This window comes from Nomascus leucogenys, unplaced genomic scaffold (genome assembly GCF_006542625.1).
Source record: "Nomascus leucogenys isolate Asia unplaced genomic scaffold, Asia_NLE_v1 2726_71604_qpd_obj, whole genome shotgun sequence".
Classification (NCBI taxonomy): domain Eukaryota; kingdom Metazoa; phylum Chordata; class Mammalia; order Primates; family Hylobatidae; genus Nomascus; species Nomascus leucogenys.
Genome location: NW_022097216.1, coordinates 16,259 through 43,540, shown reverse-complemented (window position 1 = coordinate 43,540; position 27,282 = coordinate 16,259). Strand labels below are relative to the sequence as shown.

The window sequence follows — 27,282 nt, the reverse complement described above, 5'->3', positions numbered from 1 at the left end:
AGGAAAAGGAATGGTTACCTTCAGGGTTAATTGAAAGCATTTGTCACTTTTGTGAATAATTTCCCAGGCGCCCCACCCCCTCACCCCCACTCCCACCCCTGCCACACACACACAATGAGATCTAATCAGACTCCATAGATGTCATTGGCCAAAACTGTGTCACATGGTCACTCCTAGCTGCAACAAAGGTAAGTAGTTTCTCTTTTCCAGCCTCCACAGTGGAAAGCAGCAGGGAACAGGGGAATTGGGAATGGCACACATTGGTCAGTCAGCTATTGTAATAGCGTCTGCCACACCTTCCCCCTCCGTCTTCTTCCAGCCCCTCCACTCCCCAGGACCTGACTTCCAGCCACCCCTGACCTCCTCCTTCATCCAGGGGCCACCTGTTTCCATATCTTTTGGGATATCAGAAGCTCACAACTCTGGGGCTGCACTTCTACAGGGTAGCAATCAGATGACACTGAGTAGAACTGCATCTTTCTTTCTTTCTTTCTTTCTTTTTTTAGACAGAGTCTCACTCCATCACTCCAGTCTGTACACTAGGCTGGAGTGCAGTGGTGCGAACACTGAAGCCTCGACCCCCTGGGCCCAAGTGATCCTCCTACCTCAGCCTCCGAAGTGGCTGGGACTATAGGTGCATGCCACCATGCTCAGCTAATTTTTTTGTTTGTTAATTTTTTTGTAGAAACAGTGTCTCTTGCCAGGCGCGGTGGCTCACGCCTGTAATTCCAGCAGTTTGGGAGGCCAAGGCAGGTGGATCACAAGGTCAGGAGTTCAAGACCAGCCTGGCCAATATGAAACCCTATCTCTACTAAAAATACAAAAATTAGCCAGGTCTGGTGGTGAGCATCTGTAGTGCCAGCTACTTGGGAGGCTGAGACAGGAGAATGGTTTGAACCCGGGAGGCGGAGGTTGCAGCGAGCCGAGATCACGCCACTGCACTCCAGCCTGGGTGACAGAGTGAAACTCTCTCAAAAAAAAAAAAAGAAAGAAAAAGAAACAGAAACAGCGTCTCTTACTTTGTTGCCCAGGCTGGTCTCAAACTCCTGGTCTCAAGCGATCCACACAACTTGGCCCCCGAAAGTGCTGAGATTACAGGTTTGAGCAGCGCACCTGGCTTTCCATACTCAGATTCTGAAACACAGATCTCATCGTATCACACCTCTGGCTCAAAATCACCCTTAATAATTGGCTCTACTAGAGCCCCGTTTCCCTATACTCCCTGCCTTTGAATATATCAGTGTTGCAACACTGAAACACTTAAAGAATCTCCTCTGCTTTCTCTCTGGTTGCTTCTAGGATCTCTTCTTTGACTTTGGTGTTCTACATTTTCACTACAATATGTCCAGACATGAATTTCTTCCTACCTATCTTGCGTGGGATTCATTGGATCTCTAGAATCTACGCATTTGGTGGTGCTTATTAGATATGGAAAAAAATGTCGGACTTTATGTTTTCAAATATTGCGTTTGTCTCGTTTTCCCATCTCTGTCTGGAACTGCTACCTATGTTAGATCTTCCTGTTGTATTCTCCCTGGCTCCTAAACACTTCTTTTCTTTGTTTTCTCCTCCTCCTCTTCCTCCTCTTCTTCTTCATCGTCTTCTTCTCCTCCCCCTCCTCCTCATCTTTCTCCTTCTCCTCCTTCTTCTTCTCTTTCTTCTTCTCCTCCTTCTCCTTGCTACTGCTGCCTCCTCCGGCTCCTCCTGCTCCTGCTCCTCCTGCTCCTGCTCCTCCGCCTCCTCTTCCTCCTCCTCCTCATCCTCCTCCTCCTCCTCCTCCCCCTTCTCCTCCAGCTTTCTCAGGTTGAATTCTTCTTTTTTTTCCCTCTATTTTCCATTTATTTTTCTTTCTGGGTTGAATTCTGGATAATTTCTTCAAATCCATCTTCCAGATCATGAATTCTCTATTTAGCTTTGTCTAAACTGTCATTTGAACTGTCCATTGAGTTTTTAATATGTTACTAGGTGTTAAATTTCTAGAAGCTCCATTTATTTCTCCTGCACATTTGCTTAGTTCTTCTCGTTCCTCACCCTTTGCTCATGTTGCTCCATCTTCTCCCACCTCTTCCCCTGGCAAATTCCTATACAACCCATTTCTTTCCATCCCCAGGGAGCTTTCCCTGACCTCCAGGATGGACTGGGGCTTTCTTGGGCCCTTCAGTCCCTGGGACTCCTTTGTCACAGCACTGATCACCTTCAGTCATGATTGGCTGGGTCTGGATCTACCTCCCCACCTCAGACCTGTGCTTCGCATAAGCAGGGGCCATATCTGCATCCTCTCTCAGGGATAAGTACAGGAGGCTTTCAATAAACTTGGATAAAATAAAAGCAGTTTCCTTAGCCCACCCATCACTCCTTAGTCTTACTTGTTTCATTTACTTATTTTTTTTCTGTAAAGTATATTACTTACTGCCAGCTACATGCGATCAATTGTAAAATACTTTCCATAACTAAAAATTGAATAATGGTAAAAAAAAAAACACACATCAGCTTTCAGTATAATTTGCGTAAATTGTTCCAGAAAACACTGCTAATTTTTTGTTTCCGCAGAGTGAAGTACAGAAGTGAGCAGATTGATAATTTTTTTTTTTTTTTTTTTTTTTTTTTGGAGACAGGGTCTCACTGTCTTGCCCAGGCTGGAGTGCAGTGGTGCCATGACAGCTCACTACAGCCTTGATCTCCTGGGATCAAGTGATCCTCCTGCCTCAGCCTTCTGGGTAGCAGGGACTATAGGTGTGTGCCATCATGCCTGGCTAATTAAAAATACATTTTTTTTGGTTCTTTTATAGAGACAGGGTCTCACTCTGTTGTCCATGCTGTTCTCAAACTCCTAGGCTCAAGTGATCCTCTGGCCTCGGCCTCCCAAAGTGGTGAGATTACGGGTGTGAGCCACCGCACCCAGCCCAGATTGATAAATTTATACACATCATGGAAAGAATGATAGAAAGGAACTGGAGCCACTTGAATGACATTTGGATTCCACTTGTCATAAACCACTCCTCTTTTTTCTACCTCTTGGAAAACATCTTTCTTTGGAACAGAAAAATGTTAGTGTCAGCTGGCAGCCCTGATCCTCCATATGGGATGGAGTAATGGTCACCTCCAGGTCACCATTGGCTTCTCAGATTCTGCTTTATTTTTGCCATAGCAGTGCTAGATCAGGTATTCCAGATAACCAGTTAGCAAAATAGATTTTCTCCACAATGCTTTAATCGCTGCCTGCCTAAAGATCTCTAAACTAGTGTGTGAGAAACAGACCAACAAAATGGGAGGATTTGAGATTTGGAATCCACTGACCCCAGGGATTAACTGCAGTTGGTTATCCATCTCAAATCTGGTGCTGAGTTCACAGTCAAACCACCCCACCAGCACAGCTTTAATCATATGGGCATGTTTTTCATGGAAAAAGCACCTGCCAGACCTCCTGCTCCTGCCTTCAAATTACTGTGGGAACACCAGTGGGCAAAGTCAACTCTTCTGTCATGTAAGTGGAGTTCAGCATTTCCAACTGTACATGCTAGATCAAGCCAGCAAAACATCTCTTCGCTTGTCCAGCTTTCGTGGTAGCAGGTATATTAAAGAGCTGCCCAGTATAAAAATGCAGCCCACTGAACAGGATCGCCGTAATCGAGCCTCCTCCCTTCTCAATTGCTTCAGGGATATCTTTTATTTTATTTTATTTTATATTGTATTTTATTTTATTTTTTCTGAGATGGAGTCTTGCTCTGTCACCCAGGCTGGAGTGCAGTGATGCTATCTTGACTCACTGCAACCTCCACCTCCCGGGTTCAAGTGATTCTCCTGTCTCAGCCTCCTGAGTAGCTGGGATTACAGGCATGCATCACCACACCCAGCTAATTTTTTTTGTATTATTATTATTTTTTTAAGACGAAGTCTCTCTCTTGTCCCCCAGGCTGGAGTGCAATGGCACGATCTCAGCTCACTGCAACCTCCACCTCCCGGCTTCAAGCGATTCTCTTGCCTCAGCCTCCAGAGTAGCTGAGATTACAGGCGCCTGCCACCACACCCGGCTAATTTTTGTATTTTTAGTAGAGACGAGGTTTCACCATGTTGGCCAGGCTGGTCTCAAACTCCTGACCTCTGGTGATCCACCGGCCTCGGCCTCTCAAAGTGCTGGGATTACAGGCATGAGCCACCGCACCCGGCCAATATCCTTTATTCTTAAGGTTTCTTCCCCCTTCTTGGCTTTATAATCCCCACTTTCCTCAATGTTAACTCCATGGAGTTGTAGCTGTGACTCAATAGTATCATGATTAAAGGAGAAAGCTTTGGCTTCTATAAGAATTTTATACCATTTGGTAAAGGCTTAAACAATAACTGGACTAAGGCTGGGCGCGGTGGCTCACACCTGTAATCCAAGGAGTTCCAGACCAGCCTGTGCAACATGGCAAGACCCCATCTCTACAAAAAAATACAAAAACTAGTCTGGCGTGGTGGTGTGTGCCCGTAGTCCCAGCTACCTGGGAGGCTAAGATGGGAGGATCACCTGAGCCTGGGAAGTTGAGGCTGCAGTGAGCTGTGGTTGTGCCACTGCACTCCAGCCTGGACAACAGAGTGAGACCCTGGATAACAGTAGAAGATGTAGATTAAGAGTCAGCGCATTCACTAGGGCTATTTCTTTCTCGTAGGCTCCTATAGTCCTTCTGTAGGCCTACGATACTCTCATCTCTGTATCCCAAGGATGCTGCCTTCTTCATGACCATAGGCTCCCATTTTGCCCCACTCAACTAGCTCTTCTTCAAGATCTGTTTTAACCATGTTTGGTTGAAGGCCAAGAGAATTTTCCAGGAAATAGATGGCATTTTCATCCTTATTCACTAAAGACAAATCAACTGGAGGCAGATCCTGCATTTTGGGGACATAAAAATACTCCCCAGCTGGGCACGGTGGCTCACGCCTGTAATCTGAGCACTTTAGGAGGCCGAGGGGGAAGGACCACTTGAGGCCAGGAGTTTGAGAGCAGCCTGGGCAACAAAGCGAGACCCCCCTCTCTGGAAAAAAATTAAAAAATTAGCCGGGCATAGTGGTGCAAGCCTGTGATCCCAGCTACTGAGGAGGCTGAGATGGGAGAATCCCTTGAGCCCAAGAGTTCCAGGCTGCAGTGAATCAAGACCGCACCACTGCAGTCAGCCTGGGTGACGGAGTGAGGCCCTGTCTCAAAAAAATTAAAAACAAACAAACAAAAAAACCTCTCTGAAGTGCCTTAGCTTATGTTCCTGAACTAGGTGGAAAGTGTCCCTGTCATCTGCTGGGCGGCATTTGAGTTCAACCACCATGCTCTGCACTGTGACAGCTGACAAATTGTTCTCAGCTAGAATTCTGATGTGATCCTCAGCTCCCAGAACCCCTCAAGAAACTTCTCAAGCATTCTTTACAAATATATAGGCAAGACCACCTCAAACAACGGTGCCTCCACTCAGGGCTCCTTCCCCTAATCAGACTCAGGTAAGCAAACACTTTCTTCGATGTATTGCTTTTAACTTCATTAATTCACCTCCCCATCTGTAAATTCATTTCCTCATTCATTCATTTATTCATTATTCACTCGATAAGTCTTTTCTTTTCTTTTCTTTTCTTTTTTTTTTTTTTTGAGACGGAGTCTCGCCCTGTGGCCCAGGCTGGAGTGCAGCGGGGCGATCTCGGCTCACTGCAAGCTCTACCTCCTGGGTTCACGCCGTTCTCCTGCCTCGGCCTCCCGAGTAGCTGGGACTACAGGCGCCCGCCACCACGCCCGGCTAATTTTTTGTATTTTTAGTAGAGACGGGGTTTCACTGTGTTAGCCAGGATGGTCTCGATCTCCTGACCTCGTGATCTGCCCACCTCAGCTGCCCAAAGTGCTGCGATTACAGGCATGAGCCACTGTGCCCGGCCAAGTCTTTTCTTTTCTTTTCTTTTCTTTTTTTTTTCCAGACGGAGTCTCGCTCTGTCGCCCAGGCTGGAATGCAGTGGCGCAATCTCGGCTCATTGCAACCTCCACCTCCTGGGTTCAAGCCATTCTCCTACCTCAGCTTCTCGAGTAGCTGGGACTACCGGCGGATGCCACCACGCCTGGCTAATTTCTTTTGTATTTTAGTAGAGATGGGAGTTTCACCGTGTTGCCCAGACTGGTCTGGAACTCCTCAGCTCAGGCAATCCGCCCGCCTTGGTGGATTACAGGTGTCAGCCACCGCGCCCAGCCTCAATACATCTTTTCTTTTCTTTTCTTTCTTTCTTTCTTTCTTTCTTTCTTTCTTTCTTTCTTTCTTTCTTTCTTTCTTTCTTTCTTTCTTGTTTTGAGACGGAGTCTCGCTCTGTCGCCAGGCTGGAGTGCAGTGGCACAATCTCAGCTCACTGCAACCTCTGCCTCCTGGGTTCCAGTGATTCTCCTGCCTCAGCCTCCCAAGTAGCTGGGACTACAGGCGCCCGCCACCACGCCCGGCTGATTTGTTTGCATTTTTTTGTAGCAGAGACAGGGTTTCACCATGTTGGCCAGGATGGTCTCAATCTCTTGACCTCGTGATCCACCCTCCTCGGCCTCCCAAAGTGCTGGGATTACAGGCGTGAGCCACCACGCCCGGCCTCTATAAGTCTTTTCTAAGCACAACATAGGTTGATGCCAGCAGATACGGGATGAACCAATCAGTGACGGAGGCAATCTGCTGTAAGACATTCTAACAGCCCGGAAGGCTTCAAGTTGGGGTGATACTGGAGCAGGGTCTGGAAGAAGGAAAGCTGGGGAAAATGCTGGGATCCCACGGCAATGTGAAGAGGGCCCCAGTGGGAGGTCGCCAGCCCATGGGACGCAGCCCGTAGGACCTTAATGCTCCCCAGCATATGAGTAGTGCATCTTCTTCCTCTCTTTGCCATGCCTGTCAGGAAGCTCAGAGCTCAGCTTGGTGCAAAGGTAGCGACTGTTGTTTGCCAGAGATTTTGGAGTTATCTCTGTTTTGTCGCCCAAAATCTTTGACCTTTACATTATCTATGTCTCTTATGGAAAACTTGAAATTGATAGAGTAAAATTAATAATAATAATAAAGACCTGATTCTCAGTAAGTGATGGATTCAGGACGCAAATGCAGCTCAGAGTCCAAGAGTTGTAGAGTGATACCGGGCTTGTATTAGCTACCACTGCAATAATGCCACGTAACAAACCACCCCAAAACTCAGTGGCTTAGAACAATCATTTAATTCCCCCGATGCATCTGCAGGTTAGCTGAAGGTCCGTTGGTCTTCGCTGGGCGGCTCTGCCTCAGGCTAGGCTGGGATACAGGCTCTAGGCTGGGCTCTGGCTGTTCCATGTGTCGCTTGGCGGGGCGAGGCTGAAGGGCCGGCAGCCATTCAGGGGGACGATCTTCTCATAGCAGAAGCACAAGAAGACAGCCCCACTGTGGAAGTGCACCTCAAGCCTTTGGTCTTGTTATAGCCACTGCCATCCCATGGACCAAAGCAAATTACATGGCTGAGCCCAGAGTCAAGAGACAGGGAGTGCACTCTGCCCACCTGGAGGCCGTGGCCAGGGTGAGGGGCCAATGATCAATGCCACATGCCATTTGCATCATCCAGTCTGGTCCCCACCCCTGTTTCTCGGATGGGTACCCCCGGTGGATCAGCGTGGGACCAGGCAGGGTGCCCTGACTTCCCATTCCCTTTCCACAGCCCCGAGCAGGATCTCATATCACCTGGCTGATCCTCCTGGGGTGGGACCAATTCTGGAAACTGCAGTTGCAGGTGGAAGAACCTGGACTTCGGAATCACAGAGACCTGGGTTCTCTGCTCCCCAAGGCCAGCAGTGAGTCCTCGAGCAAGTCCCACACTACAAAGGAGGAAACTGAGGCTCAGAGGGGTTTAGCGACACATAGTAAGTGCTCCATCAAAAGCGGCCATTCAAGCTGGGCATGGTGGCTTGTGCCTATAATCCCGGCACTTTGGGAGGCCGAGGTGGGTGGATCACCTGAGCTTAGGAGTTCAAGACCATGGTAACATGGTGAAATCCCACCTCTACAAAATAAAAAACTAGCCAGGCATGGTAGTGTGCACGTGTAGTCCCAGCTACTCAGGAGGCCGAAGTGGGAGGATCACTTGAGCCCAGGAGATCAAGGCTGCAATGAGCTACGATAGCACCACTGCCCTCAAGCCTGGGCGACAAAGTGAGACCCTGTCTCAAAAAACAAACAGCCAGGAGCCATGGCTCAGGCCTGTAATCCCAGCACTTTGGGAGGCTGAAGTGGGTGGATCACTCGAGGTCAGAAGTTTGAAACCAGCCTGGCCAACATGGTGAAACCCTGTCTCTACTAAAAATATACAAAACAATTAGCTGGGCGTGGCTTCCATGGGTTCCCTATCCTGTGGAGAACCCACGGGACCAGGCAGGCGAGTGCTTTCGTGTATTGCTTCATTGAATCCTCACAACCACCTTGCCTTATAGAAGAGGCGTTGCTATTATCCCCGTTCCAGAGAAGGGGAAACTGAGGCACCAAGCAGAAAGGTCACGTGCCTGGAATCACACAGCAGAAGGTGGCACAGCTGGGATTTTAACCCATGCCTGCCATGCTAGGACCAGCACCCTAGCAGCCAGGCACCATCCCCCAGCCCGGGCTGACTGCCCATGCCCAGCTGGACTCCAGGGCTTGGCAGTCCCCGGGATGAAAAGAGGCCCCTCCCTGGGCCCTTCAAGTCACTCTGCCTGGGGGTGACACATGCAGCCACATAGGTCTCCGTGAGTTGCGGTAAGGTCTCGAGTCTCTTTATCCCTGGCATGCGGCGGGGGCACTGAAGTGACCTCAGGGACGCGGAGGTACGGGAGCCAGATTGCCAGCTGTGTGGCTCTGGCAAGTCACCTCCCCTCCCTGAGTCTGTTTCCTCATCTATAAAAAGGGATCAGTAAATGTCTCTTACTCATGGGATTGTGGGGGATCAAATTATCTGATAAATAAATGAACCATTTAGGAAAGTTCCTGGAATATAGAAACACAAGAAGAAGAGGCAGAGGAGGAGGGGGGACAATATTATTATTGATAATATTATCCTGGGAAGCTTTTGCTGCCAGGAGCAGGAGAGACAATTTGCTGGGAAGGAAGACCCTAGGAACCAGTCCTTCCTGTGGACCTGGGACCCAGCACATTGCAGGTAGTTGGAAGGGGCCTCAGACCATCTCTGGAAACTCCATTCTATAGACGATGAGACTGAGGCCTGGGAGAGGCAGCCCCTGGGTCCAGGCCGCTCAGCAGAGCAGGCAGGCTGCCTGGCCCCACCTGGCCCCCTGCCCTCCTTCCATCCAGTCAGTCCCCATCCACCAGTCCCAATCCACCCAGTGTCCATCTACCCAGTTCCCATCCACCCAGTCCCCATCCACCAATCCCCATCCACCCCGTCCCCATCCACAAATCCCCATCCACCCAGTACCCATCTACCAATCCCCATCCACCCAGTCCCCACCCACCCAGTCCCCATCCACCCAGTATCCATCCGCCCAGTCCTCACCCACCCTGTCCCCATCCACCCAGTCCCCATCCACCCAGTCCCCATCCACTCGGTACCCATTCACCCAGTTCCCACGCACCCGTTTCCCATGCACCCTCACCCAGCCCTGGTCTCCAGTCTCTCAGATTGTGTTCACCTCAGCTTCTCTGCACTGCAGTGGCCAGTGCAGGCAGTCCCCCCAGTCCCCCAGCTTGACTTCTGACCCTCCAGGACTCCCGGTTCCAACCCCAGCAGGTTAACAGTGCCAGTAATTCTGCTATCATTGCGCCTCCATGGGGTGTGGGGAGCAGGCTGTGTGGGCCCTTGAAAGCTCCCTAGGAAAGGATGAACCCCATAGTCCGGGGTCCTCTGCACAATGCTCAGAGCAGGATGGAGGAACACTGGGGGAAGAAGGTGGGCAGGCCCCAGTGTAGGACACACCAACGTCCCCCACCCATATCCTGTTCTGAGGCCGGGAAGATGCCTGACCTACCCCTCCTCCTCCAGTGAGCCTTTCCTGGCTGACCAGGAGGCAGCTCTGTACAAGCGCTCCAGCCCAGGGCTGTGAGCAAGGGAGACCATGGGCCAGCCCCACCCCTTCTGGGTCTCTTGTTCCCTTCGTAACTGGAGGACAGATGGCAGCAGCACTCAGGAAAGGCTCAATGCCGATGCACCCGGGAAGTGCTGTGCTGCACGGGCCCAGTGGCTGGACAGGACTGTGGGAGCCCACCCAGCCCCTTCCTCCTGTCTTAGTGTGTTTGGTGTTGCTCTAACAGAATACCTGAGACCAGGGGATTTACTTCTTTGTTTGTTTTTTAGACAGGGTCTTGCTCTGTCACCCAGGCTGGAGTGCAGTGGCCCCTTCAGCTCACTGCAGCCTCCACTTCTTGTGCTCAAGTGATCCTTCCACCTCAGCCTCCAGAGTAGCTGGGACTACAAGTGTATGCCACCACACCTGGCTAATTTTTAAAATTTTTGTAGAGATCGCATCTCACTATGTTGCCCAGGCTGGTCTCGAACTCTTGGCCTCAAGCAATCCTCTCACCTTGGCCTCTCAAGGTGCTGGGATACCATGCCTGGGCGAAATTAAATTTTGGCAGGAGCACCTCCTTTACGCCTCAATCTGTGCCTGAAGACTCACCAAGGCCAGAGCCGCACGACTCCAGGGGGCCATGCGTGTGCCCTGGCCGACCATCCTCCCCTGACCAAGATGCATACTGAAAAGGTCCGGAGGCCGGCTCGGGGCCTTCACACATGCTGCTCTCTCAACCTGGAACACACTTCGCTTTCTCAAACGCCACCTCCCATTTATTTTTCAGCATACAGTTAAAAAATAAACTCCTGGGAAACCTGCCTTTAACCAGCTAGTAACGTTCTCCTGCAGGTTCCCACAGCCCCCCCGCCCCGCGCCCCGCCTTAGTCTCTTCCCCATCCTGTCGCCCCGCTGCCCCACCACCCCACAACCCGCCGCTCCCTCTTTCTACCCGGGCTCAGCCCTACTGGGGCCTCCTTGCGCCCGGACACGCGTAGACAGCGCCCTCTGCTGGCGACTCTCTGCCGGCCGCTCAGCCTCGCCCGCCTGGGTCCCAGCTCTGCCCCAGGCTCAGGTCGGGGGCCCTGGAGGTCCAAATGAGGCCAGAATCCCGGGAAGAGTCACCCGGAGAGGAGCCTCGGTCTCGGAGCCACAGATCCTGCTCGAATCCCTGTCCTGCCTTCTAATTTTCATGTGGCCTCGAGCAAATCATCTTCCTTCCCTGAGATTCATTTTCCCCCTCCGCAAAATGTATCCTCCACAACTCTTCCCTGAGTACTTACCGTGTGCTAGATACTGAGTTGGGCACCGGCGATACAGCAGGGACAAGGATGAGCAAAGTCACTGCCTCAGGAAGCTGACACAGAGGGGACAGGCAATAAACAATAAACACAACGCGGAATGTCAGTTGTCTAGCACAGGGTGACTGCTTAAAGAAGTGAAGCCAGACCGGGCGCGGTGGCTCACGCCTGTAATCCCAGCACTTTGGGAGGTCGAGGCGGGCGGATCACCTGAGGTCAGGAGTTTGAGACCAGCCTGACCAACATTGAGAAACCCCCTCTCTACCAAAAATAAAAAATGAGTCAGGTATGGTGGTGCATGCCTGCAATCCCAGCTACTCGGGAGGCTGAGGCAGGAGAAGCACTTGCACCTGGGAGGCAGAGGTTGCAGTGAACTGAGATCATGCCATTGCGCTCCAGCCTAGGCAACAAGAGCGAAACTCAGTCTTAAAAAAAAAAAAAAAAAAAAAAGCCGGGCGTGGTGGCTCATGTCTGTCTTCCCAGCACTTTGGGAGGCTGAGGCGGGCGGATCACCTGAGGTCAGGAGTTGGAGACCAGCCAGGCCAACATGGTGAAACCCCGTCTCTACTGAAAATACAAAAATTAGCCAGGCGTGGTGGTGGGCGCCTGTAGTCCCAGCTACTTGGAAGGCTGAGGCAGGAGAATCGCTTGAACCCGAGAGGCAGAGGTTGCAGTCAGTTGAGATCGGGCCACTGCACTCCAGCCTGGGCGACAGAGCAAGTCTTCATCTCAAAAAAGAAAAAAAAAAGAAGAAGAAGAAGTGAAGCTGGAGGGGCCAGTGTGTGTTGGAGGATGCTAGGGGAGGCCTCATGGGGAGGTGGGAACATCGGTGCCCTCGCAGCACGCTGTCGTAGCCATGCAAATGACACGAACGCCCAGCATCCTCCCTCGTGTGCTCTCCTTGGGCCACCTCCCAGCTCTCCATCCTACTTACTGTGTTTATCGTCTGCCTGCCCAGGAGAAAGTCGGCCTGTTAGTGTGGGGATTTTTGTCTGTCTACTTCCATGGGTAGCCCCAGCACTGAGAACAGTGCCTTGCACACAGTAGGTGCCCACTGGGTGCTGGTTTATCGATTTTTGAGCTAACCATGGGGCAGGACGGTGCCTCTCACTCAGCCGCCCACTCCTCATGGTGCCTCTCACTCAGCCACCTGCTCCTGTATCAACTCTTCCAGAGCTTGTGCTTGTGATCAGATAGGGGACAGCTGGGAGGCCGTGGGAACCTAGAGGAGCCTGACAGACTCTGGGGTGAGTGCTGAGAGGCTTCCTGGAGGAGGCAGTGCACGCTGATGTGAGACTTGAAAAGTGGGAATGACGAGGAGGAAGGGTGTTCAAGGCAAAAGGAACAGCAATGAAAGGTGTGAGGCATGGAGATTCTTCAAGTGATTCAAGGTAGCTGGAGAAGAGAGGGCAGGTGGCAGGGATGACCAGGTCAGAGAAAGACTTGAGGACCAGGCCAAGGGGCTTGGATTTCATTCTGGGGGTTGGAGAGGCACTGTGGCCTAATGTGAACACGTGGGCCCTGAGTGTTGCCCACCTGCTACTCAGGAGGCTGAGGTGAGAGGATCACTTGAGCCCAGGAGTTCGAGGTTGAAGTGAGCCATGATTGTACCACTGCACTCCAGCCTGGGTAACAGAGGGACACCCTGTCTTAAAAATAAAATGAGGCCGGGCGCGGTGGCTCAAGCCTGTAATCCCAGCACTTTGGGAGGCCGAGGCAGGCGGATCACGAGGTCAGGAGATCGAGACCATCCTGGCTAACACGGCGAAACCCCGTCTCTACCAAGAATACAAAAAAATTAGCCGGGGGTGTTGGTGGGCGCCTGTAGTCCCAGCTACTTGGGAGGCTGAGGCAGGAGAATGGCGTGAACCCGGGCCGCGGAGCTTGCAGTGAGCCGAGATCGCGCCACTGCACTCCAGCCTGGCGGACAGAGCAAGACTCCGTCTCAAAATAAATAAATAAATAAATAAATAAATAAATAAATAAAATAAAATAAAATAAAATAAAATAAAAAATAAAATGAATAGGCCGCGTGCGGTGGCTCACGCCTGTAATCCCAGCACTTTGGGAGGCCGAGGCGGGCCGATCACAAGGTCAGGAGATCGAGACCATCCCGGTTAACACGGTGAAACCCCGTCTCTACTAAAAATACAAAAAAATTAGCCGGGCGTGGTGGCGGGCTCCTGTAGTCCCAGCTACTCGGGAGGCTGAGGCAGGAGAACCGCGTGAACCCGGGAGGCAGAGCTTGCAGTGAGCCGAGATGGCGCCACTGCACTCCAGCCTGGGCAACAAAGCGAGACTCCATCTCAAATAATTAATTAATTAATTGACATTTCAAAATTCATTCTATTTTTCTCTTTAATAACACTTTATCTATTTATAGAACAATTTTACATTTTATTAAGCCCCACTTTCTAGGTGTGAATTCTGCTGCTGTTGCTTGCTGGCAATGAGATGTTAAGTTGCTTAGGCTCTCTATGCCTTTGTTTCCCCATGTGGAAAATGGACTTAAAGATATTTCAGACGGTTGTTGGTGAGAAGTGAGTTAGTACACCTGGAACATGTATCATATCCAGTAGGGGCTTAATTAATGTTAGCTGTGATTATTACATTCCTGTTTATTTTCCTCTACAGTAAGAGGAAATGCGAGTGAATAATTGGAATAATGGCCATCATTAAAGTTAGCGTTTACCCAGCTCTTCTTGTCTTGGTTTGAGTTCTAAAATAGGCCGGGTGCGGTGGCTCACACCTGTAATCCCAGCACTTTGGGAGGCCGAAGCGGGTGGATCATGAGGTCAGGAGATCGAGACCGTCCTGGCCAACATAGTGAAACCCTGTTTCTACTAAAAAATACAAAAAATTAGCCAGGCGTGGTGGCACACGCCTGTAGTCCCAGCTACTCGGGAGGCTGAGGCAGGAGAATTGCTTGAACCCAGGAGGTGGAGGTTGCAGTGAGTCAAGATTGCACCACTACACTCCAGCCTGGGCGACAGGACGAGACTCCGTCTCAAAAAAAAAGACCCTGAGACAAGAATTTCGGTACTGGGAGTTTCTTTGGGAGGTAACCCTAGGAGGCACCAGCAGGCGTGTGGGGAAGTGAGATCAAGGGGTGAAAGCCGAGAAGGAGCAGGTCACCGCTGCAGGCAGCAGAGGCTCAGTGCCCCTGGGCGAGCACAGCTCGGAAGTGTCCCAACAAGGGCTGGAGAGGGTGGCACTTGTCCTCATTGTTCCTTTGCCCTTCGCCCGGGCTCAGCATTCTCTTGAAGCCGGAGAAAGTCCGCAGGGTTGTTGAATATATCAAATAAAAATACAGGACTCCCAGTTAAATTAGAAAACAATGAATGATTTTTTTTTTTTTTTTTTTTTTTTGGTATGAGAATGTCCCATGTTATTTGGGGCATACTTATACTAAATAATTTTTCAGGCCGGGCGCAGTGGCTCACACCTGTAATCCTAGCACTTTGGGAGGCCGAGGTGGGCAGATCACAAGGTCAGGGGTTCGAGACCAGCCTGGCCAATATGGCGAAACCCCGTCTCTACTAAAAATATAAAAATTAGCCAGGAGTGGTGGTGCTTGCCTGTAGTCCCAGCTACTTGGGAGGCTCAGGCAGGAGACTCGCTTGAACCCGGGAGGCGGAGGTAGCAGTGAGCCAAGATCATGCCACTGCACTCCAGCCAGGGCGACAGAGCCAGACTCCGTCTCAAAAAAATAAAAAATAAAAATAATAGTGATAATAATTTTTCACTATTTTTTCAAAAATCAATTTTAACTGGGAATCCTGTGTTTGTTTGTTTGTTTGTTTGTTTGTTTTGAGACAGAGTCTCACTGTGTCGCCCAGGCTGGAGTGCAGTGGCCCGATCTCGGTTCACTGAAAGCTCTACCTCCCGGGTTCACGCTATTTTTCTGCTTCAGCCTCCCGAGTAGCTGGGACTACAGGCGCCTGCCATCACGCCCGGCTAATTTTTTGTATTTTTAGCAGAGATGGGGTTTCGCCGTGTTAGCCAGGATGGTCTCGATCTTCTGACCTCGTGATCCGCCCGCCTCGGCCTCCCAAAGTGCTGGGATTACAGGCGTCAGCCACCGCACCCGGCCTTAAAAAGAAGTTTAAAAAAAACTAGTTTGGATTCAGTATACTAACTTTATAGCTCACTAAGCGGTCACACCCCATAATTGGAAAAACTGGGTGCAAAATACGTAAAGCCCTAACACTGTGCAGAGATTTTACCTGGGCAGAATCAGCAGATTGAAAGTGAATGAAGAAGGAAATTGCCCTCTCACTGTAGTTGATTATCTACTGAGGTGGCCACCAAGAACTCCTCCCCGCCCTGCGCACTCCGCCACCCCCACATCCAGAGGTGAAGCCTATTTCCCCTCCCCTTGCATCTGGCCTGGCCTTGTGGCTGTTTTCACCCCCAGAATGCACCCCCACTAGAATGCACCAGAAGCAATCTTCTGGGACTTCCAAGTTCAGACCTCAAGAGGACTAGCAGCTTCTGATTGTTATCATTTGGGATGCTCCTTCTGGCAATGAGCCACCACTTTGTGAGGAAGCCCAAGAAGCAACACAGAAAGACCCATGCTCTCGTGTTTTCACCACACCCTCTCTCAACTATAACTACCTAATGAAACTTAAAAAAACACTGAGGCCCTGGGCTAACAGCTCCAGCTAAGCTTCTAGCTGGCAGCCAGCAGCAACGGCCAGCCACATACTTCCTATCCATGCCTATGGCTTCACACCTCGAAAACACAGGATGACCCGGCGCGGTGGCTCACGCCTGTAATCCCAGCACTTTGGGAGGCCGAGGCGGGCGGATCACGAGGTCAGGAGATCAAGACCATCCTGGCTAACACAGTGAAACCCCGTCTCTACTAAAAACACAAAAACTTAGCCGGGTGTGGTCGCGGGCGCCTGTAGTCCCAGCTATTCGGGAGGCTGAGGCAGAATGGCGTGAACCCGGGAGGCGGAGTTTGCAGTGACCCAAGACTGCGCCACTGCACTCCAGCCTGGGCGACAGAGCGAAACTGCATCTCAAAAAAAGAAAAAACAAACAAACAAAAAACTTCTTTTTAATTTGCAAATTAAATCTGAACATGCACAAAAGTGGAAGGTATGAGCCCTCACTACCGCCACTCAGCCTCGACCCCCACCTGTTTTTATACTTCTTGCCTCTACCCACCTTCGAGTGCTTTAAAAAATAAAACGAAATAGATGGAATAACATACAGTAGGAAAGTATCAGAAAAGGAAGAATGTTACTTTGTGAAAAATTGTGTCTACTGAGTTGGAATATGAAACATGTTTGCAAAACTGTCCTCACACTTTGCTAAAACTCGTTTCTGAGCAGAGCACTCATCCTGCACAGCCTCTGTGGGGAAGCATCCAACACCATTTAATAACATTGTTTTGTTTTTATCCTGTTCACTTTCATTGTTATTGCCTAGGAAAGTGACACAAATTTTCCACTTAAGAGTAGCAATAGATGAAGTCTCCCTCTGAGTACATGTATTGACCAGGTGCGGTGGCTCACGCCTGTAATCCCGGGAATTTGGGGAGGCTGAGGCAGGAGGATGGCTTGAGCCCAGAAGTTTAAGACCAGCCTCGGCAACATAGCAAGACCTCGTCTCTGCAAAAAATACATCAATTAGCTGGGAGTGGTGGCACCAGCCTGTAGTCCCAGCTACTCGGGAGGCTGAAGTGGGAGGATTGCTTGAGCCCAGGAGGGGGAGGTTGCAATGAGCCGAGATTGCGCCACTGCACTCCAGCCTGGGGATAGAGCGAGACCCTATCTCAACAAACAAACAAACAAACAAACAAACAAACACGCGCCCCCCCCTATCTATTTATAGAACAATTTTAAGTTTTATTAGGTAGTTATAGTTGAGAGAAGGTGTGGTGAAAACACGAGGGTGGCCTCAGCCCAGTCCCACCAGAGCCTGCGGAGCCGCTGTCTGTCCCTGCTCCTGGCCGGTCTGCGGCAATCCCGTCATTTCTGCCTCGGTCTCTGCGTCTGTGGGTACCGGTGTGTGGGTGGGTCAGTCTCTCTCTTGCGTTCTGTGTCTGTGTGGCCTGGACGCTGAGGGGTGTGGAGTGGCCCTGCCACAGGCCGTCCTTAGCACAGCCCCCGGGGGACCCCTCATTCACTTCTGGGACCGGAAGGCGACCTGTAGTTCCGGAAGCCGCCGCAAGAGGGCACAGGCGGCCATAGGATGGGGCGCTGCCCGTTGGGGCTGCCTTGAGATGCCACTAGGAAACCCGGCAGCCCTGGGAGGAGCCACACTCCCAGCGCCCCAGATGTGGGTTCGAACCCGGGCTCCTCCGTTCCTAGGTTAAGGCTCTTAATCCTGCCACCAGTAAAATGGGTTACTGTAAGCATTAAATAATGTGAATATAAGGTATTCATTCACAAACTAGGTTTGTGAGCCTATTTTTCCCGTTTGGTTGGGGAACTGTGGACCTCCCACAGGGGCTGGGACCTTTTAATAAGTCATGATTAGAAAATGAAATAGAAGGAAAAGGAGGAGGGGGAGTGGAAGAGGAGGGGGAAGAGGAAAAAGAATATGATAAAATGCACTTTACAAAAAATCCAGGGGCCAGACATGGTGGCTCACACCTGTAATTCCAGCACTTCGGGATGCTGAAGTGGAAGGGATTACTTGAAGCCAGGAGATCAAGACCAGCCTGGGCAACATAGTGAAATCCTGTAAGTAAATAAATAAGTCAGATATGGTGTCGAGCACCTCTGGTCTCAGCTACTTGGGAGGCTGAGGTGGGAGGCTGACTTGAGCCCAGGAGTTTGAGGCTGCAGTGAGCAGTGATCATGCCACTGCACTCCAGCCTGGGTGACAGAGCAAGACTCTTATCTCTGAAAAAATAAACAAACAAACGAACAAACAAACAAACAAACTATCTATTATCCTACCCCTCATCAATAACCACATTGGGTTTTTGGGGTTTCGTACGTGGATTTGTGGTCTTTTTCTCACAACAAACTCATACATCCAAATATAAATTTATGAATATTTGCTCACAAACTCAAATGTGCAAGAAATGTCACACTACTTCATTAAATTAAAAAAAAAATTAAGTACTTGTTTTACAAACATGCACAGCAGAAAAAATCCAAGCCACTTAGAAAATATACAGAAAAAAAGCAATAAATCTCCCCCTATCTGTGGGATTCTAATATTTCATGAATATCATCATAGGATTCTCTCCACACAGCCTCAATCGGTCTATATAAGATTAACGAGTAGATGGACAGGCAAGTTTTTTGTTTTTTTGAGACAGGGTCTGGCTTTGTTATCCAGGCTGGGGGGCGGTGGTATGATCTTGGCTCACTGCAACCTCCACCTCCTGGGCCCAAGCCATTTTCCCACCTCAGCCTCCCAAGTAGCTGGGACTACAGATGGCGTGCCACCCTGCCTGGCTAGTTGTTTGGTATTTTTTGTACAGACGGGGTTTCACCATGTTGCCCAACCTGGTCTTGAACTACTGAGCGCAAGAGATCCTCCTAACTTGGCCTCCCAAAGTGCTGGGACCATAGGCGTGAACCACCGCGTCCAGCTGACAGGTAAGATTTGTTTAAGAGTGGGGAGGGACAGCATTAGGAGATATACCTAATGCTAAATGACGAGTTAATGGGTGCAGCAAAACAACATGGCACATGGATACATATGTAACAAACCTGCACATTGTGCACATGTACCCTAAAACCTAAGGTGTAAAAAAAAAAAAAAAAAAAGATTTGTTTAAGACTGGGATCATAATCCATGCTATTCTGTTTGTGTGTGTACAGCAAGTGACTTGTCATTACGTATGTACGCCTGTGTGTTTTAAAAAATTAATTAGTAGAGGGCAGGCACAGTGGCTCATGCCTGTAATCCCAGCACTTTGGGAGGCCGAGGTGGACAGATCACCTGAAATCAGGAGTTCAAGACCAACCTGGCCATCACGGTGAAACCCCATCTCTACTAAAAATACAAAAATTAGCCAGGCATGGTGATGCATGTCTGTAATCCCAGCTACTTGGGAGGCTGAGGCAGGAGAATCTCTTGATTCAGTGAGACAAGGTTGCACCACTGCACTCCAGCTGGGACACAGAGCAAGACTCTGTCTTAAAATAATAATAATAATAATAATTAATTAGTAGACTTTTCTGGGAGGAGCAGTTATAGGTTTACGGAAGAATTGAGCACAAAGAACAGAATCCCCATACATCCTCTCTCTCAGACCCCTACACTCATTTCCCTATTAGTAACATTTTGCATTATCGCGTGATACTTCTGTTACAACTGATGTACCAATATGCATATGGAATGATTAAATAAGGTCCATAGTTCACATTACAGCTCATTCCTGGTGTTGTACATTCTGTGGGGTTGGACAAATGTGTAATGCCGTATCCACCACTGTCGTGTCATACAGAGTAGTTTTGTGGCCCTGAAAGTCTCCTGTGCTCCGCCTGTTCATCCCTCCCTCCCCCAACCCCTGCCAACCACTGAGCCTTTTACTGTCTCCATAGTTTTGCTTTTCCAGAATGTCATGTGTATGGAATCATACAGTATACGGCCTTTTAACATTGGCTTCTTTTTCTTAGGAATATGCAGTTAAGGTTCTTGAATGTTTTTTCATGGCTTGATAGCTCATTTGTTTTTAGCACTGAAAAATATCTAATTCTCTGGATGTACCACGTTTTATTTATCCATTCACCTATGTAGGACTTTTTTTTTTTTTTTTTTTTTTGAGATGGAGTCTCACTCTGTCTCCCAGGCTGCAGTGCGGTGGGGCGACCTCAGCTCACTGCAACCTCCGCCTCCCAGGTTCAAGCGATTCTCCTACCTCAGCCTCCCGAGTAGCTGTGATTACAGGCATGTGCCACCACACTCAGCTAATTTTTGTTGTTGTTGTTGTTTTCTTTTCTTTTCTTTTTTTTTTTTTTGAGATGGAGTTTCGCTCTGTCGCCCAGGCTGGAGTGCAGTGGCGCGCGATCTCGGCTCACTGCAATCTCCGCCTCCCGGGTTCACACTATTCTCCTGCCTCAGCCTCCCGAGTAGCTGGGACTACAGGCGCCCACCACCACGCACGGCTAATGTTTTGTATTTTTTTTTTTTTTTTTTTTTTTTAGTAGAGACGGCGTTTCGCCATGTTAGCCAGGATGATCTCGATCTCCGACCTCGTGATCTGCCCGCCTCAGCCTCCCAAAGTGCTGGGTTTAACAGGCGTGAGCCACTGCGCCCAGCCTAATTTTTGTATTTTTGGTAGAGATGGGGTTTCGCCACGTTGGCCAGGCTGGTCTTGAGCTCCTGATCTCAGGAGACCCACCTGCCTCGGCCTCTCAAAGTGAAGACATATTTTTTACTTTATTTTATTTTATTTATTTTATTTTATGTTATGTTATGTTTTTAGAGACAGGGGTCTCCCTCTGTTGCCCAGGCAGCTCCTAAACCCCTGATCTCAAGTGACTGCCTGCCTCAGCTGCCCAAGTAGCAGGGATTACAGTCACAAGCCACCGCCCCTGGCTCTATTTAGGAACATTTTAGTTCCAAGTTTTGGCAATTATGGGTAAAGCTGCTATAAACATATGTGTGCGGCTTGTGTGGACATACGTTTTCAACTCATTTGGGTAGACACCAAGAGCTGCATTCCAGCCTGGGCAACAAGAGTGAAACTCCATCTCAAAAAACAACAACAACAAAAAAAAACAGAAATGTAGGCCGGGCATGGTGGCTTGTACCTATAATCCCAGAACTTTGGGAGGCCAAGGCAGGCAGATCACTTGAGGTCAGGAGTTCAAGACCAGCCTGCCCAACATGGCGAAACCCCGTCTCTACCAAAAATACAAATATTAGCCAGGCGTGGTGGCGCGTGCCTGTAATCCCAGCTACTAAGGAGGCTGAGGCACGTGACTCACTTGAACTCAGGAGGCAGAGGTTGCAGTGAGCCCAGACTGTGCCACTGTGCTCCAGCCTGGGTGATGAAGTGAAACTCTGTCAAAACAGAAATTATTCTCTCGCAGTTATGGAGGCTCAAAATCAGGAATCAAACTGTTGAAGCCTCGAAGGGGGATCCTTCCTTGACTCCTCCAGCGTCTGGAGGCTCTGGCCATCCGGGTGTTACTAAAACACCAGGGGTTCCATCTAGGGCCTGCTGCTCACGTCACAGAAAAAGCCAATCACTGAAACAACGATTATTGCCAAGGAAGAAGGCCTTAATCACGTGCTGCAGCTGAGGGGATGGGAGGGATTCATCCCAGGAATGCAGGGGGTGGTTCAACATAAGAAAATCCATTAACGTAATATACCGCATTAGTAGAACAAAGGGAAAAAGACAGTCATTCCAGCTGACACAGGAAAAGCATCTAAGAAATTCTAACGTTTCATCATGAAAACGTAGAGAAAACTATGAAATGAGGGGATTTGCCTCAACATTATCCAAGGTATTTGTGAAAAAAACCACAGCTACCATCATACTTAATGGTGAAAGACTAAAAGCTTTCCCCCTAAGATCAGGAACAAGACACAGAGGTTCACCTTTACCACTGCTACTCAATGTTGTTTTTTGGTTTTGTTTGTTTTGTTTTGTTTTCGGGAAGGAGTCTTGCTCTGTCGCCCAGGCTGGAATGCAGTGGCGTGATCTTGGCTCACTGCAGCCTCTACCTCCCGGGTTCAAGCAATTCTCCTGCCTCAGCCTCCCCAGTAGCTGGGACTACACGTGCACACTGCCACGCCTGGCTAATATTTGTATTTTTAGTAGAGACAGGGTTTCACCATGTTGGCCAGGATGCTCTTGATCTCCTGACCTTGTTATCTGCCTGCCTCGGCCTCCCAAAATGCTGGAATTACAGGTGTGAGCCACCGCGCCCGGCCTAGTCAACATTTTGCTAGAAGTTGTAGCCAGAGCCTTTAGGTAAGAAAAAGCACTAAGAGGCACCAAATTGAGAAATAAGAAACAAAACCATCGCTTTGAATACAGAAAATCCCAAAGAATACACACACAATAATTACTAGAGCTAATAAGCAAATTCAGCAAAGTTTCAGGACACAAGATCAACTCACAAAAACCAGTTGTGTGGTTTCTTGTCTGTTTTTTTGAGGAGGTATGCTCTTGTCGCCCGGGCTGGAGTGCAATGGCGCGATCTCGGCTCACTGCAGCCTCTGCCTGCCGGGTTCAAGCAATTCTCCTGCCTCAGCCTCCCCAGTAGCTGGGATTACAGGCGAGCGCCACCACGCCCGGCCAGTGTTTGTATTTTTAGTAGAGATGAGGTTTCACCATGTTGGCCAGGACGGTCTCGATCTCCTGACCCGGTGATCCACGCGCCTCGGCCTCCCAAAGTGCTAGGATGACCGGCGTGAGCCACCGTGCCCGGTCCAGTTGTGTTTTTATACACTAGCAAGGAACAATTCGAAAATGTAATTAAGAAAACCGCTGGGCGTGGTGGCTCACGCCTGTAGTCCCACGCCTTTGAGAGGCCGAGGCGGGTGGATCCCTTGAGCCCAGGAGTTCAAGACCATCCTGGGCAATGTGGTGAAACCCCCTCCCTACAAAAAAATACAAAAAATTAGCCGAGCGTGATGGCGTGTGCCTATAATCCCAGCTACTCAGGAGGCTGACGTGGGAGGATCACCTGAGCCCTGGAGGTCAAGGCTGCAGTGAGCTGTCAGGTCATGCATCATTGCACTCCAGCCTGAAAAAGGAGTGAAATTCTGCAACATGTCACAACATGAATGAACCTTGAAAACGTCATTCTAAGTGAAATAAGCCAGATACAACAGGACAATATTGCGTGTTTCCACTTACAGAGGTACCTACGAGAATCAAATTCATAGAGACAGAAAGTAGAATAGTGCTTAAAAGCGTCTGGGCAGAGGGAGGAAAGGGAAGTTTGTGTTACGGGTAGAGTTTCAGTTTGGGATGTCGAAAAAGTTCTGGAGATAAATAATGGTGATGGTTACACGCCAATGGCTACATGAATGTACTTAATGCCACTGAATTGTATATGTGAAAAATGGTGAAAATGGTAAATTTTGTATCTATTTTATACCATGCCCCCTAAAAAAAATTGTTGTTAAGAGTCAAGATCTCGCTGTCTCCCAGGCTGGGGTGCAGTGGGGTGATTGATCAAAGCTCACTGCAGCTCTGAACTCAGCCAGCTTCCCTGACTCAAACGATCACCCCGCTTCAGCCTCCCGAGTAGCCGGGACTACAGACGGTGCCATCACGCCCAGCTCGTTGTTGATTTTTGCCCCGCCTTGGTAGAGACGGGATTCCGCTATATTGCCTAGGCTGGCGTCGAACTCATAGAACAAAGGATCCTCCCTCCTGGGCCTGGGCGTGGGCTCGCAAAACGCTGGGATTCCCGGATTACAGGCGGGCGCACCACACCAGGAGCAAACACTTCCCGCTTTAAAAATTCAGGTTGTGAGTGGCTGTCATTCAGTATTATGCTAATTAAGCATGCCTGTTTTTTAAACGTCTTAAAACAATTTTTAAAATTACGTTTCCACCTAAAACGTTACAATTTGTCAAGTGATAATATTGGAAAAGACGTTATTGCCTAACTACTTTCCTATTTGTTTCCTAATGGCATCGGAAATAGCGAAAGTATCTCGCCATCAGTGAAAAGTTTGCGGCCGGTGTAGCCCCAGCTAGAGGCTGCGAGGCGGACGTTAAGACTATACTTTCAGGGATCATTTCTATAGTATGTGACTAGAGAAGTTTCTCTGAACGTGTAGAGCACCGAAAACCACAAGGAGGAGTTGTAGCGTTGTCTCCTGAGCGTGAAACCGGCTTTTGGTGTTGCTCGGATGCAACTGCCGTCAGCATTGATGACCGTTCTTCTCTCCGGCTTGGGAGTAAGAGGGAGAGAACGCAGTCTGAGTGGTTTTTCTTCTGTGCTCAATGAGAGAGGTTGAGGGGGCTGTTGGGTGTTGCGTGGTTGTTTGTTCGCCTCGCATGCACGAGAAAGCTTTGTTTTGTCGGCGGTAAGTGTTGCGTCACTGCGGGTGGTTTTTCAGTGGTAGGGTTGGGAAGGGGAGCTTGGTAGTCAAGTATCTCTTTGCATCCCTCCCTCGTGTCATCTTACGTGCTCCCCCGCCCCCACCACCTTCCAGACGAGTGTCGGGTCACTTGTTCTGTCTGGCGCCAGGCTGGAGTGCAAGGGCGATCTCGGCTCACTGCAGCTCCGCCTCTCGAGTTCAAGCGGTGGAGTGCAATGGCCAATCTGGACTCAGCGCAACTATACCTCCGGGTCAGCGATTCTCTTGCCTCAGGTAGCTGGACTCAGGCTGCGGCGCACACCTGGGTAATTTTTGTATTTTAGAGATAGGTTCACCATGTGGCCAGGCGGTCTCGAACTCCTGACCTCAGGTGATCCACCAGCCTTGGCCTCCTAAAGTGCTGGGATTACAGACGTGAGCCACCGCACCGGCCTAAAAGTATTTTTTATAGAGATGGGTCCACTTTGTTGAGACCAGTCTGGCAAACTGCTGATCTCAAGTGACTGCCTCAGCTGCCCAAGTAGCAGGGATTACAGACACAAGCCACAGCCGCCGGCTCTATTTAGGAACATCTTAGTTCCAAGTTTTGGCAATGATGGATAAAGCTGCTATAAACATAGGTGTGCAGGTTTTTGTGTGGACATACATTTTCAACTCATTTGGATAGACACCAAGAGGCATGAGTTCTGATCATATGGGAAGAAAGAGTATGTTTAGTTTTAGAAGAAGCTGCTTGTCTTTCCTTGGGCTCCATTACAAAATACACAGACTTTGTGGTTTAAATAGCACAAATTTATTTCTTACAGTTCTCAGGCGCGGTGGCTCACGCCTGTAATCCCAGCACTGTGGGAGGCCAAGGCAGGAGGATCGCTTGAGTCCAGGAGTTCAAGACCAGCCTGGTAACATGGCGAAACCATCTCTACTAAAATACAAATAATTAGCCAGCATGGTGGTGGGCACCTGTAGTCCAAGCTACTCTGGAGGCGAGGTGGGAGGATTGCTTGACCTGGGAGGTGAGGCACAGTGAGCGGCGATAGTGGAGGCTGAGGCAGGAGAATCAGTTGAACTCGGGAGGCGGAGATTGCGCTGAGTGAGATTGTGCCCTTGCGCTCCAGTCGGGGCAACAGAGGAAATTGTCCAAACTGACATAAATAGAATGTCTTCATTGGCAGCGGGGGGCTACGCCGTAAATCCAGACTGGGAGGCATCAAGAGTTGACGATTGACTTACCACAAGCCCTTCCCCCCGCCAACTAAAAACCACCGTCACGTGACGCAACACTTACCGCGACAAAAACAAGAGCCTTGCACTCCTCGTGTCCGCCAGGCGCCAACCAACTTACACGCAAACACCCCACGCAGTCCCCCTACACCTCTCTCATTGAGCACAGATGAAGAAAAACCACTCAGACTGCGTTCTCTCCCTCTTACTCTCCAAGCCGGAGAGAAGAACGGTCATCAATGGCTGACGGCAGTTGCATCCGAGCAACACCAAAAGCCGGTTTCACGCTCAGGAGACAACGCTACAACTCCTCCTTGTGGTTTATACGGTGCTCTACACGTTCAGAGAAACTTCTCTAGTCACATACTATAGAAATGATCCCTGAAAGTATAGTCTTAGCGTCCGCCTCGCAGCCTCTAGCTGGGGCTACACCGGCCGCAAACTTTTCACTGATGGCGAGATACTTTCGCTATTTCCGATGCCATTAGGAAACAAATAGGAAAGTAGTTAGGCAATAACGTCTTTTCCAATATTATCACTTGACAAATTGTAACGTTTTAGGTGGAAACGTAATTTTAAAAATTGTTTTAAGACGTTTAAAAAACAGGCATGCTTAATTAGCATAATACTGAATGACAGCCACTCACAACCTGAATTTTTAAAGCGGGAAGTGTTTGCTCCTGGTGTGGTGCGCCCGCCTGTAATCCGGGAATCCCAGCGTTTTGCGAGCCCACGCCCAGGCCCAGGAGGGAGGATCCTTTGTTCTATGAGTTCGACGCCAGCCTAGGCAATATAGCGGAATCCCGTCTCTACCAAGGCGGGGCAAAAATCAACAACGAGCTGGGCGTGATGGCACCGTCTGTAGTCCCGGCTACTCGGGAGGCTGAAGCGGGGTGATCGTTTGAGTCAGGGAAGCTGGCTGAGTTCAGAGCTGCAGTGAGCTTTGATCAATCACCCCACTGCACCCCAGCCTGGGAGACAGCGAGATCTTGACTCTTAACAACAATTTTTTTTAGGGGGCATGGTATAAAATAGATACAAAATTTACCATTTTCACCATTTTTCACCTCACACAAGGCAGGACCTGGCGACACATCAGACGCCCCACCTCACACTCGGGACCCTGAGACACTCATTGTTCACCAAACAACTCGCTCCCTCCTCCGCTGACAGAGGAGTCAGTCCATCTGGACTGGATGGGCTCCGTGTGCGCGAGTTCAAATCCTGCCTCACCACCTGCTGCCTGGCGCTTTTCTTGTCTAAGCCGCAGTTCCTTCTGTGTGGTGGGGATAACAGCACAACCTGCGTCAGAAAGTTGCAATGAGAACTAAATGCGTTCAGCTGGCGCGGTGGCTCAGGCCTTAATCCTAGCACTTTGGGAGGCCAGAGCCTGAGGACGGCTTGAGGTCAGGAGTTTGAGACTAGCCTGGTCAACATTGTGAGACACCCCCCCCCCCCCCGCCCCTGTCTCTACAATTTTTTTTTTTTTTTAGCCGGAGTCTAGCTCTGTCGCCCAGACTAGAGTGCAGTGGCGCGATCTCAAGTGAGCGATCTCAGCTCACTGCATGCGCCGTCTCCCGAGTTCAAGCGATACTGCTGCCTCATCCTCTCGAGTAGCTGGGACTACAGGCGCGTGCCACCAAGCCTGGCTAGTTTTTTGTATTTTTGGTGGAGACGGGGTTTCACCGTGTTAACCAGGATGGTCACAATTTCCTGACCTCGTGATCCGCTCGCCTGAGCCTCCCAAAGTGCTGGGATTACAGGCGTCAACCA

At 49.7% G+C, this 27,282-nt stretch overlaps 2 non-coding genes and 1 pseudogene across 2 annotated transcripts; 1 reads left to right on the top strand and 2 right to left on the bottom strand.

The window, feature by feature from the left end:
* LOC115834203 overlaps positions 1-10,715 on the bottom strand; it is a 29,327-nt pseudogene extending 18,612 nt beyond the window's left edge.
* A 13,245-nt stretch (positions 10,716-23,960) lies between these two features.
* Positions 23,961-24,174, top strand: LOC115834207. Its single transcript, XR_004029228.1, has one exon. It is a non-coding gene; the product is annotated as a small nucleolar RNA U3 (small nucleolar RNA).
* Positions 24,175-25,688: 1,514 nt separating this feature from the next.
* On the bottom strand, positions 25,689-25,906 carry LOC115834206. Its single transcript, XR_004029227.1, has one exon. It is a non-coding gene; the product is annotated as a small nucleolar RNA U3 (small nucleolar RNA).
* Between the last annotated feature and the right edge of the window lie 1,376 nt (positions 25,907-27,282).